Source organism: Aythya ferina (genome assembly GCF_964211825.1).
Source record: "Aythya ferina genome assembly, chromosome: 14".
Taxonomy (NCBI): domain Eukaryota; kingdom Metazoa; phylum Chordata; class Aves; order Anseriformes; family Anatidae; genus Aythya; species Aythya ferina.
Window position 1 is genome coordinate 13,416,874 of NC_140312.1, and position 14,267 is coordinate 13,431,140.

The following is a 14,267-nucleotide window of genomic DNA, read 5'->3' on the forward strand; positions in this document are numbered from 1 at the left end:
ATTGTATAACACAACACGAGCGTGAAAAATCCTCTTCGCATCTCAGTCTCGAGAAGCCCCATTTCATATCATCACGTGGAGCCCCGTGGTTGGCATGCGGTGTTATGAAGATAACAAATCCCGCTTCACATCCTTGCGTAAGACCTACTGGCTTCAATTATGTGTTGTAACTCAATGACTGCCTCATTAAAATCATAATGCAATTTATATTGGCTTTTATTGCACGTTGTAACATGACGATAGGCCCGTTTCATGTGATGCCTTTTGGCTTTTTTAACAAATCAAAATGTAACAGCCCACCTTTTTATATTCTTATGTAATGAACTCTTTCCACAGCTCTGTCTGATGCTTATTGGCTTCTATGAGAGATCCTATTCCTAATTTAATGAGTCCCTCTTCACATCATAATGTAATTCATACTGGCTTTTACAGCTCAGCCTCACACACCAGTGCCAAATCGGATTGTGTCATAAAGCTAAGTGGCTTCTAATGGACATCACACCTCAGTAACCCTGTCACACGTTGTAACATTTCTGTCTGCTTCTCTAACACGTTGCAAAAGCCGCTGGTTCTCCAGAAAGTCTGCTGCAGGCGCGAGCCACGGCGGGGTTAGGCGGCAGGCTGCTACGGCACAGGTGGAGCCACTGCAGGCACTGGGGAGGGCCACGGGGAGATTTTAGGGGATGTTTTAGAGACACGCTGCATGTCAGGCTTCAGTGACCCCCCGGGACCTGGCACGGGTCATTGCACGGGGTATGGGTTCAGGTCTTTTTCTCCTTGTTTGTGTATTTTAAGCTCTCATAGTGTCTCTTGCCTATGTTCATAATAAGGCATTTATTTGCTTCCTTAGCCAAACTGCAGTGTTAGGGCTAAGATTGTTTTTTCCATTCCAAGATCTGTTTTGGACCTTCATGTTGTCTGAGGGAAGGTTCTTCACGGTAGAAAATCAGGAAATTCCTCTCGGTGTCTATTTCTGACAGAGCAGCGCTGTGCAGAGGCAGAAGAGGCAGTGGCACATTGCTGCTCCTGGTGCTCGGTGCTGCTGACCCAAAGCAGTGCCTGCTGCCCTAGGCATTGTGAGGAGAGTAAATCTGGTGCTTCACTGACATCTCATGAGGCCTTTGAGCTTTCTTCAGAAAGAAAGGATAAAAAAAAAAAAAATCCAAGTTGGAACATTGCACAGTATTTCTTTCAAGGTACGTAGGCAAATCTGCTGATTTAGGGCCTAATATTGGTTCCCTTTTAAAGTGTATAGTTCCTGTGTGTCTCAAGTGGGTCTCACATCTCTTAAGTAGTAGCAGTATTAAGAAGCAGACACTAAGAATGGGGTTTCTTTTCCCAAACTTCAAATGTCTGTGTCTTGTCTAATTCCTTTAGCCTTCATTTGCAGATGTTAGAGAGAGAAAACAAAATGTCAATACGTGATCATAGATTTATTTTAGAAATCTACTTTTAGGTGAGTAGGATTGCTCCCTGAAAATGATTTCTTTCCACTGTCTGCAATGTGACCTGGTGTCTAGTCAGGTGGAGAATCCCACTCTTGGTAAGATGACTTCATACAAGTACCACAGCCAGGTACTGTAAATTGCATATTTCATTTTTTTTTTTTTAAACTCCCTATCATATCTTTTGTTCTTCTGAAGTTTCCAGCACAATTTAATGACTCAGTTTTTCTCCTTTTTATCTATTTCCTTGTAGCCAGTTCCCTCCCCCCCCTTTTTTCACCCGCCACATGTCCTACCCGATGCTGGTTGTTGCTGAGTGCTGGCGGTGCCTTTCCACAGGATCTTCCTTCTCCGGGCCCCCAGCAAACTGACGAAATGCAGGTCAGCAGCCGACACACCTGAGCACCTGCAGTGCTGAGAAAGCAGGTGCACAGGGAGGTGACGGAAGGATTAGCGATTTGGACACACTCCTGTTTCTTTCTGAAACCTCTCAGTGAGTTGTGCTTTCTCCTCCTGATTCTCCCTGGTGCTGTAAAAGAGCCGTCCTTGGCCAGCAGTTCGGGCTGACACAGAATGTGTTCCTTCTAAGTGAGTTATCGCTACAGCTCCTTATAAATCATCCATTTCACTTATTGCATTACAGATTATAGATCTGATAGCTGTTATTTTATAACTGAGCTCTTTTTAATGTTGTCGTGGGATTTAATTCCCTGCAAAATGGCAAGTGATGAACTTTTGCTTTGTACAGGACAGTCTGTTCTAACCGCTCCTTGAGATTTGGTAAAAGAAAAACATAATATGTCACAACTTCTCATCAGAAATACAAGCTTCTAATAGCATTGTCGCTGCCCTTGCATGGATTTAAAGCTCAGATAGCTCAAGTCTCTCCTGTGGACTGGGTCTCTCAGCTAGATTGTATGGCCGTTGGCTCCTGGTGACCTGATCTTCCCATGGGGCGTGTTTTATGGAAGGTGATGGTGCAGGGTGGAGTCTGTGGGTTGGGACTTGACATTCATGGAAGGCAGTAGGGTCAGGGGACTTAAACTCCTGTAAAGCCAGGTCTTATTTTGCCCACACATGGGCTCCCAGAGCAGCTGAGGCTGGCAGAAACCTTCAAAGGTCCCTGATCCAGCCCCTGCTGCAGGCTGGGCCCATGTCATGAGCTGGTCCTGTCAGGTCTTGAATTGTCCCTGGGGATGGAGACTCCACAGCTTCCCTGGCAGCCTTTCCACTGTTTGACCATACTCACTACCAAAACATGCTTTTCCATGTCTTTAAGTAGATTTCCTGGGTTTCAGTTTGTGCTCATTGCCTCCCATCCTGTCACCAGGCACCACTGAGAAGAGCCTGGCTCCCTCTCTTCTTCACTGCCACCCACCCCCACCAGCTGTTTATAAGATCACAGAATCACAGAATTTCTAGGTTGGAAGAGACCTCAAGATCATCAAGTCCAACCTCTGACCTAACGCTAGCAGTCCCCACTAAACCATAACCCTAAGCTCTACATCTAAGCGTCTTTTAAAGACTTCCAGGGATGGTGACTCCACCACTTCCCTGGGCAGCCTGTTCCAATGCCTCACAACCCTTTCAGTAAAGAAGTTCTTCCTAACATCTAACCTAAAACTCCCCTGGTGCAACTTAAGCCCATTCCCCCTCGTCCTGTCACCAGGCACGTGGGAGAACAGGCCAACCCCCACCTCGCTACAGCCTCCCTTGAGGTACCTGTAGAGAGCGATAAGGTCGCCCCTGAGCCTCCTCTTCTCCAGGCTGAACAAGCCCAGCTCCCTCAGCCGCTCCTCGTAGGACTTGTTCTCCAGGCCCCTCACCAGCTTCGTCGCCCTTCTCTGCACCCGCTCAAGCACCTCCATGTCCTTCTTGTAGCGAGGGGCCCAAAACTGAACACAGTACTCGAGGTTCGGCCTCACCAGAGCCGAGTACAGGGGGACGATCACCTCCCTAGCCCTGCTGGCCACACTGCTTCTGATACAAGCCAGGATGCTGTTGGCCTTCTTGGCCACCTGAGCACACTGCTGGCTCACATTCAGCCAACTATCCACCATCACTCCCAGGTCCTTCTCTGCCTGGCAGCTCTCCAACCATTCCTCTCCCAGCCTGTAGCTCTGCTTGGGGTTATTGCGCCCCAGGTGCAGGACCCGGCACTTGGCCTTGTTGAACTTATTGATCTTCTTATCCCACTGATAAGATCCCTTATCAGCATGTGGCCCTGTGCTGGACTCTGGGGTTACCAGCAGCCATTATACACCACACATCGGTGCTGGGAAGACCGTTGTTTTCCCTTGCACTTAGCTTTGAGTGAAAATCTGCAGTCACTGAATGTAACCTATGGACAGAATTCATTTTTCAGAGGCTTGTCCTCTCTGTGATAACTTCTGTAGCTGGGATCTGTGCAGTGTTACTATGCAAACGTGTCAGTGCTCGTACTACGAAAAGAAAATGTGCTGTATGAGGACAAGGATGGATAGCTTTGAATAGACAGACACAGACTCTGAAATCATAACTGCATTAATTTCATAGCTACTGGTATTGGAGCTAAAATAGTAAAAACAGGAAAAAAAAAGTTTCAAAGCCTATCTTTGCAGGAGTGGTATCTCCTCGTCTGTGCTGGTGGATGGTGCTGCTACAGTCCCCTGTGATGCCTCTTGTCCTGTAGCCCAGGAGGACGGGATGGGGCAGTCAGTGCCAGCAGCACTGTTCCTTACAGCACACGGGGTAGGTGCTACTGGAGAACATAAGACATTCTTCTCTTTTTATAGACAGTCGGTATTGAGGCTCTAGCAGTCCTGGCTAGCTTGCCTGAAGCAATTAAGAATAACACATTGTTGAAGTGATTTTTATGGGCCTGCACAAGTCTGGGGGATGATTTTATGTGCTAGCACATCCTGGGGGGATGAAAAGACATATGTTTCTCTCAAAGGTTGTGCGTGCTGCCCAGAGAGCTTCTGTGTGCAAATGAAATTAGGTTATGGGATAGAAAACATTGCAAGTCGGCGATGGTCCCAAGCCAGAGGCGCCGCGGTCCAGCGCTGCGAGGAACACGGTGAAGAGAAGGGCTGTTAGGTCTGTGCCTGTGGGCAGCCACCTTGTGGTGTGGGGTTTGGAGACCGTCTTTCAGTGTCCTTCCCCCAGGAAGGGGAAAAAAAAAAAAAGAAAAGAAAAAAAAAAGGCCAACAAAGGAATTATTTTGGGGCTGGTTCCTTGAAGAAAGGACCCATCGTGCTGGGAGGGCTCACAGCACCTTCACCCATCCCTGTCAATGCTGGTGTGGTACTGGAGCCATGGGAGTCATTGCAGCTGGTGAGAAATGTATGAGAGCCCTGCAGACTGCATCAGGGAATGTGCTTTAGTAGGTGTTAAAGCTGTTGTAAAGAAGGGCACAACATGGAGAGGAAGATGGGAATAGCTGAAAGGAAAGCAAAAAATGCGTGATCTGTTAATAAAAAGATGTAATTCAGTGAATGAAATTACACTATCAGCAAATTACGTATAAGTTAGCTAATGCCCTAAGGGTGCAGAACTTCCTGAATGCAGACTGACACGGAAATACGTTTTAGATGCAAGTTCCAGGTTTGAGCCTCACCAGGTACAAAGGTATGGGATGGAAGAAGTTAGCTGGTCGTTTGGAGCTGTGCACACACAAGGGGTGGAATGAATCAACAGGACTCGGAGCGTAGATGAAGCTGGTAGTGCAAAGGAGAGCTGGAGTATTTAATGAACTTTTTTTCTTCCTTTTTTATTCATTACTTGGGGAAAAGCCCTGTCCTTAGGGGCAGTTCTGTAGTGCTGACTTTGCTAACACAGTAAAAGGACCAAAAGTTGTAATGTTTGGAGAACCTCCCCCAGACTGCTGAGTGTTCATCCCTTGTTGATACTGGGGCAGTTGCCTCGTAGTTTCTTTGAAATTTGGTCTGTTTAAAATAGACATTGTATTTTGGTGTCATACAGGGCTGTATTTAGACAGCACTCTTATTTTTGTATAAAGCAGCATTGTTTAATATTTTCTAATTACTTTTTGGTCATACATTAAATGGTCCTCAAATTTTTGGGCAAGCAAACAAACAAAAAAAAAAGATGAGACAAATCTTTACCTGAGTTCAAGTGCCCAGTCAGTCAGTTTGTGAGCCTGCGGCACTTCTCAAGTGAAAATTGGTTCATGGCACAGGATCAGGGACCCAGCGGGGTCACACAGAAGCCTTTCACCCCATGGCAGCAGCTTGCCCTCCAGCTGCCATCGCTCCCTTCAAGTCCTGGGTTTCAGACGGATGCACCGAGCTGCTGCAGGGCCCCACGTCCTCCCACGGGAGCAGAGGCAGGTCCCAAATCTTTGCTCTGTGTACCGATAGATCCACAGTGTGCTGGTCTTAAAAAAAGTAGGTTATGCAGAAATTGATGGTTTTCTTATTTATTTATCCTCTGCTCCAGTCTTACCAGTTACTTCATTTTACAAGTAGGAGATGTCTGCATTTGGTTGGTAAGTCTAGATAATATATTTACTAAACTCTTCTGGCTGCTTAGATACTGAGCTGGTTTGTGTATTTAGCTCTGTTACGAAACTGTTTTGGCTGCGAGTGGATCCCTTAGGTACAATAAGAAGAAAAGTAAACGTCAGCCCGTCTGCCAGCGTGGGCACGGCCTTCTGAGAGCCTGCCACGGGTCCCTCCACAGAGCAGGCTGGAAGCGATCCTGGAGGGGAGGTGGTGACAGCAGAGGTCTCAGCTGGCTGGAGCAGACCCTCGTAAGAGATAAAATGGGTGAGGTGTTTTGTTGGTGTGCAGGATTTCAGTTCAAACGTGTTCATGAAGTCCTCCGCTGTGTGCAGGTGGCCGCGGGCACTGACGTTTGTCACCCAGGGCAGGGCGAGCAGTGGGGGGAGCTCACATGGGGCTGGTACCTCCAGCCCCCCTCAGCGTGTCTCCCTTGTGGATCAGTACACCAAGAGGGAAACCAGCATCTGGCATAATCAAGTGATCTCTCCAGCTGCCAGTGCAGTAGGTGAGCTCATGCACCTTGCCGCAGTGGGGCAAACACCACCGCAGCTCTCCGGCTGCAGCAGGCGATGCAGAGCCCCACGCCTGCTGCTCACATTGCGGAGGAGTTTTGATCTCCCACTGCAGCTCGGTGCAAGCCAAAATAAAAACTTTGAAATTCCCTTTATGCTCTTTCCTGAGACAAGCTCTTTTCCCTGCTGAAGGAGTCTCAGACTCCAGCATTAACTGCTGGATGTGCCAAAAAAAGCCACCTGCTGCATGCAGCCCAGTAACCCCCTTGCATAAGCATTTGGCATGCTGTTCTGTGCTGTGCCACGAGGGCTGTGAGATACCTCCTGCCTGTGCTGCCCAGGAGGGGCTGCACTCCTTTCCTGGCCCCCTGGGCATCTCTGTGCAGTGCTGTAGGACAGGAGTGCTCAGCAGGTTTTGCCTAAACCTTACTTAGTCTATAGAAAGGGTAGTGGTGAACATCTGTGATCAGTGAGAGCTGAGGGCAGCATGTTGCCTTCTGGGCATTTCGTTGTCAAAATGGGGGTTTATGGGGCATTTAGAGACAGTGTTGCAATGAGGATTTTTTTTTTTATTTTATTTTTATGGGAAACAATTTGTTGTCGAACCCGTAGCTGATAAATTAAAAATCTACAGAATTGTGGCTTGAGGATGTTGTCAGCTTTAGACAGCCTGTGCTACACCTGTGTGTAACTTCCTACTGCATTGGGCTTATTGCCTTTAGTGAGTAGGGCAGGATTTGCTAGCACTGTCATTCTGGAAGCAGTAGGGAATGAGAGGGAAGGGAACGGGTGGGTTTGGTACATGGGAAAGGTGCTGCACAACCTACCCAAGGTAGAGAAGGATTGCTGTTCTGTGTTTCAGCTGCAGTAGGAGGCTCGATATAAAACCAGGTGAATTAAACTTCAGAAGCCTCCAATTTGATAAAATGAGGTATGCAGTAAGTGAGGCAGACCGGCAGCATTTATTAGAAAATGGCCTATGAAGGAAAATTGGCTGAGCTTTAAAGAGGTACTGGAGCTGGCTCAGGGAGCAAATATATCTTTACATAAAACTCTACATAAAATTTGAAAACCAATGTGGATGAGTGATAAGTTGTTAAAGTTAATTGTGACTGAAAACAGCTCTGAAATACACAGAGAGCAGTCCTTGGCTTGTCAGGGGGATGTGTAAGGACTAAGCTGCTATAGAAATGGAGGATGTGAAGGGCAAAATAATGGAGAGTAGGTCATTAAGGCCATTCAGCTAAAGAGCATGTTGGTGAAAGAAGACCTGAAGTTACCTGGAGGGACTGCTCTTGGCACACTTTCTTTGTGCTCAAACAACAAAAAGCAAATATGCCCCCCAGTTTACTTCTGTGTAATGCTATAGCACTCAGTGCTGCACCTCTTACAAGGAACAGTGAAGTGCCTGTTCTCTGTTATGCCTATTGGTATTACTAGTAGTTTATATCAATTTTTGATATTGTAATATCTATGTAGCTACTGTGTAGCATGCAATACAGAACTGGTTACGTCACCTTAATTACACAGCGACGTATCTTGAGTTGTTAACATAGTACATCTACCATATAGCATAGTTATGATACACCATGTATTGTATAAATACGCTTATAAGTGGTAAGTATTCTGTGGGTGACCATTACAGATTCATCACAAGTAGCAGTATACATCACGTAATAGACTGTTATGTTAATATTTACTGTTTATACCCAGTAACGTCAGTAGCAGCTGCTGACCACTGCTATCTGCAGGCTGTATGTAAATAATTCTTAGGAGACAGCTTTGGTCACGTGGGCATTGTCCTTTTGCAGCACACCTTTCCATGAGCTTAGCTTTGACTTGCTCTCGTGCACCCAGCTGAGAAGGATCTCTGCAGAACGGTCTCACTTCCACTCATTTCAGAGAGACGGGGTGTGCAGGTAGCAAGTAGCCCAGCTTCAGAGGTGGGTTTCCTGCCATAGCAGGATCCTTTTGCTGAGTGAGGGAACACACAGTTTGTTGCTGTCTACTTTCACTCAGCAGGATTTATTGTTAAAAAAAACCCTGAGGTAAGGTTTTACCCTAAGGTCAGTGAAGCTATTAAGACTGGAGATATTAAAACCATGGCAGTGATGCCTGATCACAGACAAGTCTCAGCTCCATGTTCTGGTCTCCTGGAACTAGACTTCTGAATTGCCGCCTGCATAACTCAGCAGAATTGCTGTTGATGTTGTACCAGTGATAAATCTGTGTATGAGATCTCAATCAGAATGTTGTGATAATTGAAGCCACCTACTTCAATGCCTTTTATAAAAGTAAAGCATGGAGGACACCGTGCTAGGAAAGCAGTATTCACTGGTTGGATTCAGGAAATCCATCTGACGTTTGGCTTGTTTCTTCTTTCTTGCTATCGACCTGTGTTGCTGATTTTGGCAGTTTGCAGAATGCATGAATAAAACAACACTAAAAAACCCACTGTGGATGGTTAGGAATTGGCAGTCAACTCCCCGTGGAAGAAATTTGTTTTGAATGTTTATTTGTAGCAATAATCTCTGACATTACTGGTACACTGCAATTTCATGTTGTAGAGCTTTGTGCTTTGATTTTACAGGGATTTTTCTCATCCTCAGATGCCTTTCCCTGTTATACTGGAAATAGATACCCTGATAAAATGATTCCAGTGTGTTAGTCAGTATTTTCTTTAGTCTTTTTCTTTAGTAGTGTGTTATTTTTCTTTAGTAGTGTGTTAGTCAGTATTTTCTTTTCCTCATCACCATTCCATGTAGGACTCAATTTGCCGTATTTGTACTTGGAGCAGTATGGGTTTTTGACACCAGGAGACCATGCAGCTGGTGACCAGAACGCGTATCAAGCTGCTTAGCTCTTTCCCATACCCACCAGTCCAGGTGCCTAAATTGCCCTGAAATATTCATGAAAATTAACTACCTTGTTCTCATAGTTCTTTGAAAAATCATTACCGCTGATCACACCTTGGGCTCAGAAGGGATCTAACACCAGTTGTCTTCTTAACCCACACCCAAACATGTTTACACCTTGCTGTGTCATGCAGTTGATGCCGTCTTCTGTTGCTGCTCTTGCTGCTTCCACCTTGCTCTTCATCTGCCTGTGGCTGCACCATCCACGCCATCTCTTCGACAAGTTAATGATAAACACCTATGTATGTCTTTGAAACTTTAGGCCTAATTACAGTCTTTTTTCTTTTTTTTTTTTTTTTCCTTACCTCTAGAAACACTTTTATATGACTGCCCAGTGCCCTGCTCTGAAAGCAGGTGGCACATTTTTCTCAGTGCCCAGTACATTTGCAATGGATGCCTGCTACCAATTCTTCTTTTTTGAAGCAATGCATAGCTTTTGTAATTAATGGGAAGGACTACGTAATTCTTTCATGCATAGGAAGGAATACACAGTTTTAAAGTAACACAAAACTTCAAAATGAATCAGGAATATTATCATCTCTTTGCTTTATGAGATGTCTCTTCCATGAAAAAAGTCCAGCATGCAAATTTTAGCACTGTGAGCTAAATGATTACAGCTCCGTATAAAAGCACTGGTGCCAGTAATCCAAGAAAGGATCGTGACATAATATCATTGTGAAGTGAAGAAAATAATCTGCTTTATATTTGCTTCATGCAGTTTTGGGATGAATTGCCAATTACTGATCTTCAGAATTTGAGCTGTTAGGATTGGTCCCGTGGTTGTGTTAGCAAATGGATTGTCGTATGGGTTGGGACTGAGTCTTCATGGTAGAGTCTTGCTCTTAGGCCAGGTGTAAATGGAGGGATGTGCTAGAGACGTGGGACTGTGAGATCCATAAGGAAAATTTTATGCATCACTGGGAAGATGGAGGTCATAAAATGAACCATCTTCCCACGTAAACTTGCAGCTTCTTTCCTTTGAATAATTATAATATGAAATGATTAACTTTGCATGGCAGTTAATAATCTTTAAGCTGTTGCCATGGGTTACCCCACTTTGTCTATATGCTGCAGATACCCAGATCTGGCTGGGATTGAAATGCGCTTTGGCTAAATTTCTGCAGCATTGCAGAGATGAAAAAAAAACTAAACAGACATCTTAAGTGAGGTGCCAGGAGGAGGAAAAGATGTTATATTAACAGGAAGAAAATGTATTCAACAGCACTTCTTTCAATAAATGGAGGTGGAAATGAACTAAAATGCTATTATATTATTGCACATCATTTTTCCTACCACTAAATAATACTTGAAGTTAGATTGTAGTACCTCTGCTACATATTGTGGAACAATTCCAGAGTCACAAAGAAATCCTTCCTAATGTGACTCAGTTACATTAAATAATGTCCAAAGAAACAGTGGGAGATGCTCAGCACTAGAGACTTTTACAGTGAAAGGTTTTGTACACTAAAAAAACTTGAGTTCATCTAAAAACCCTATCCTTTCATGAGATTAAATGATAAAGAGGCATAAAAAGGTAAAGTGACTTGTCATAAGTCTTCATTAGAACTAGAACATAACTGCATGGTTTTCATCCTCTTCTCCCTTAAAATTGGAAGTAGAACTGATGCTGAAGATGGGGCCAAAAATCACACTGTACAGAGGCAGAAGATACCGAGCAGAACGTAAGAGCTGTCAGCTTGGGTCTAAATCTGGTTGTGTAGGTAGAACTCTGGAAATCTGGTGGGACTGTTAACCTATAAAGCTGAGCATCATCATCTGAAATGTCTTGCTGGGGGGCAGTGGGTATTCTTCATGTTCACAGTAAAGTTCTGCTTACTGGAGCAGAGCCGAATTTCCTTCTTACTAAATGAAAGGGTCGTGATGTCTTTCTGGACAGTTATCGCTTTGAAAGGTAAATTTTGGGCCAAAAAACCCTTTCTGTGATGATGGTGGTAAAGGCTTTGTGTTCTGGTGGTTATGAAGGAGTAACTGTGGTCCGGGTTCTGTGCTGGTGACTACGGTACTCGTGCCAATTCGAACAGTTGCATGCTCTTTAGAAGTGTTTGGGTCAACATTTTTTTCTTCTGAAAAATGGCAGTCATCGTGGTTACTGCTTCCATGTTCTATCCAAAGCCTGCTGGAGCTCAAGCAGCGTTTGGACACTGCCCTCAGACACGTGGTTTAATTTTTAGGTAGTCTTGCATGGAGCCAGGAGTTGGACTCGATGAGCCTTGTGGGTCCCTTCCAGCTCAGGATATTCTGATTTCCTTTAAATACAGTTTTTCCTTGTTGCTCTCCATGGGGAACACAAACAGAGATACGGCTGTGTACAGAAGTATAAATAAATAAAAAAGTAAAGTAAAAAACAGGAATAAATCCAAATTGATTGCTGTATTATTAATTCATAGCTAGGTGAAACTCTGAAATGAGTTAGGCTGCAATTTCACCCTTATCTAAACTTACTGTAACACTTACTGGATGAACTCTCCTAAAACCTGAGCCATGAGAAGTCAGAGATCCAGCTGCCAGCGGTGTCCAAGTTATTTCTGTGCTGGTGGGAGCCAGGAGCCAGCACAGCGCCTGCCTGCACCGCTTCAGGTCTCTGGGGGGTGAAGGTGCACGACCCCTGTTTTTCTAAGGCCCTGTCACATAAAGGCGAGGTTTGTGCTGTGCTGACCTTAAGTGACAGAGAAAAAAACTCTTAAAACCAGCCAGGAACAGGGAACAGTGGCCATCGTTTGTTTAGATGCTGGAAGCTGTTGTCGTTCATGGTTTGTGTGCTGGTGTTTGGCACTTCATCCTCTTTCTTGCAAGTACAACAGTAGCGAGAACTGACGTTCTTTATTTCACTCAGAATTGTGTTTTTTTGGCTCCCGATTTTTTAAACGGTATCATTTAAGTCCTGTCATCATGGCTTGTCGTCTAGGAGGGAGCTGAAGTATGCTTCTGAGAGCTCAAACATGCTTTAAATCATAGCAGCAATAATGCCCAGGCAAATATCATTAGGGTTCGCTAAGCACTAATGACAACAGATCCTGCCTTTTTTTCTTTTTCCTCTACCTTGTTAACGTGGCAGTAAATCTGGGACAATTTCAGCATTGGCTACTCTGATTTACATCAGTTTAGCAGAGCAGAATCTGACCCATTTAATACCTTTGTGGGTCGGAAGAGCAGGAGTATTCTCGGCAGCTAATCCTCTCTGCAGCAACAGAGCCACAATCTCCTAGATGCTACTGGAGCAATCCCACAAAGACGCTTGCAGGGAAGTATGTTGCCATCTCACTTTGCATTTCACTGTGCAGTAACTGTGCTGTGGCTTCTGATAGTTCACTGTAAAGAAACTCCAGAGCACGAGGTATTTGCAAGCAGCAGCTGGCGTAGCAAATACTACCAGTCCTGCTGAAAAAAAGTCAGTGCTGGACTTCGCAAAAGTGTTTATTGTGAAGATGGCTGGGCAGAAGGCTTGTGACTCAGGCTAACGCTGGTGGGAGGTATTACTCAGATCCGTGTGAACCCTTCATAGAGTTCAGTTCGGTTTTTAAGCTGTGGTTTTGGCCCGGTCTTGCTTTTTCTGTGTCAGTCGGTTCCTTCTTTGTTTGGACCATGGTTGATTTAAACATTATTTTTGTGTGTGGATCCATTGACTATTTTGACTGTTATTTTTTATTTTTTGATCCTTTGGTTAGGAATAATTCTGAGGAAGATGATTTAAATAGGGACTGATGTGTCCTGGCTGGGCTTCCAGTGGCTGAGAAACACATTCTTCCCCTCTGAACTGCATACAGGCTTTCTGTCGGCTCCTCCTGTGGGGCTGACCAGGGTAAGAGCATCTCGCAATGCACAAATCGCTTGTTTTTCTCCCTAGGGACATGTAGGATATTTTGTGACAAAGGCTTTATATGAGCATTAGCTGTCTGAATTGACAGGCCATATTTCTTCCAAGTATTCAAGGAATTTGACTGGGATCAGAAAGGAAACTCCAGCGTCTCCTTAAGACTAAACAAATGCATGAATTTCTGCCTTACAGTAGGCAGGTTTATTTGTTTTCATTGCCATGCATTTTTGTTGCTGTAGTTAGTCCGCTCTATGTAGAAAAGTGGAGAGACCGTGTGACTGGAAAAAGAATATAGGAAAGGAAATATGGGAAAGTATGAGGAAACATGGAAAAAAATAATTGTTGAGCAAATGCACCCCCATATAGGAAGAGAAAACACCCAGCATAGAGAGAGCTGCCGTGGCTGGAGACGTGGCCTCAGAGTGAGGATCCCAGCTCTGTGTCCTCTGGAGAGCTTCCTGACCTCGCTGAGGAAAAATCTGAGGCTCTTCCCTTCTTTGCTCTCTAAACAACTTGCACTGTGATTTATTCACTGAGGAATGGATGTAGCAGAGCCTTGCTGATGTTCCAGGAGTATAACAGTGTCTCAGATACTGCGAGGGCTTCGTAAGTGTTGGAAAGCTTTTGAAATCTTCAGTGCTTACGTTACGATAAGTCCTCACAGTGTAGAGAACTCTGCTGGGTCAGTTATTGGGGATACTGGAGCTGATGACATAATCTAGACAAAGCAAAAAAAGATGTGCTGTGTACATTAAGCTGTAAGAATCTGCTTGGTTTCCTCACCGTGAAAAACTTGCAGTTTCCTTTCCAACCAGGGCAGCTTTGAATAACGGGCAGAGGGTGGGCAGCAGGCGGCAGGGACACCCCGTGTGCCTTGCACGGGGCTGTGCTGGTGCTGCTCACCCAAACGGGGGGAAGCAGATGCCCAACCTGCTGTCATCTCAGCCAGAATGAGCAGAGAATGGCAGTGAAAAGTGAGCCCCCTTTATTTTAACAATGCTTTCAATCATCAACAAAAATAAAATGGCAATGGCAATTCTTTTTCCTCTCTCTGA

General features: G+C 44.9%; 1 long non-coding RNA gene across 6 annotated transcripts in view; it reads left to right on the forward strand.

Moving 5' to 3' along the window:
- The window catches only part of LOC311444367, a 217,535-nt gene that overhangs the window by 60,928 nt on the left and 142,340 nt on the right, over nt 1–14,267 (forward strand). For 2 of the 6 annotated variants that reach the window (XR_014697855.1, XR_014697856.1), the window contains 2 exons: nt 1,457–1,575; nt 1,699–2,239. The exons of the other annotated variants lie outside the window; for them this stretch is intronic. This is a non-coding gene — a long non-coding RNA (uncharacterized lncRNA). Of the gene's footprint in view, nt 1–1,456; nt 1,576–1,698; nt 2,240–14,267 lie in introns of those variants that run through there. 6 annotated transcript variants of the gene reach the window in all.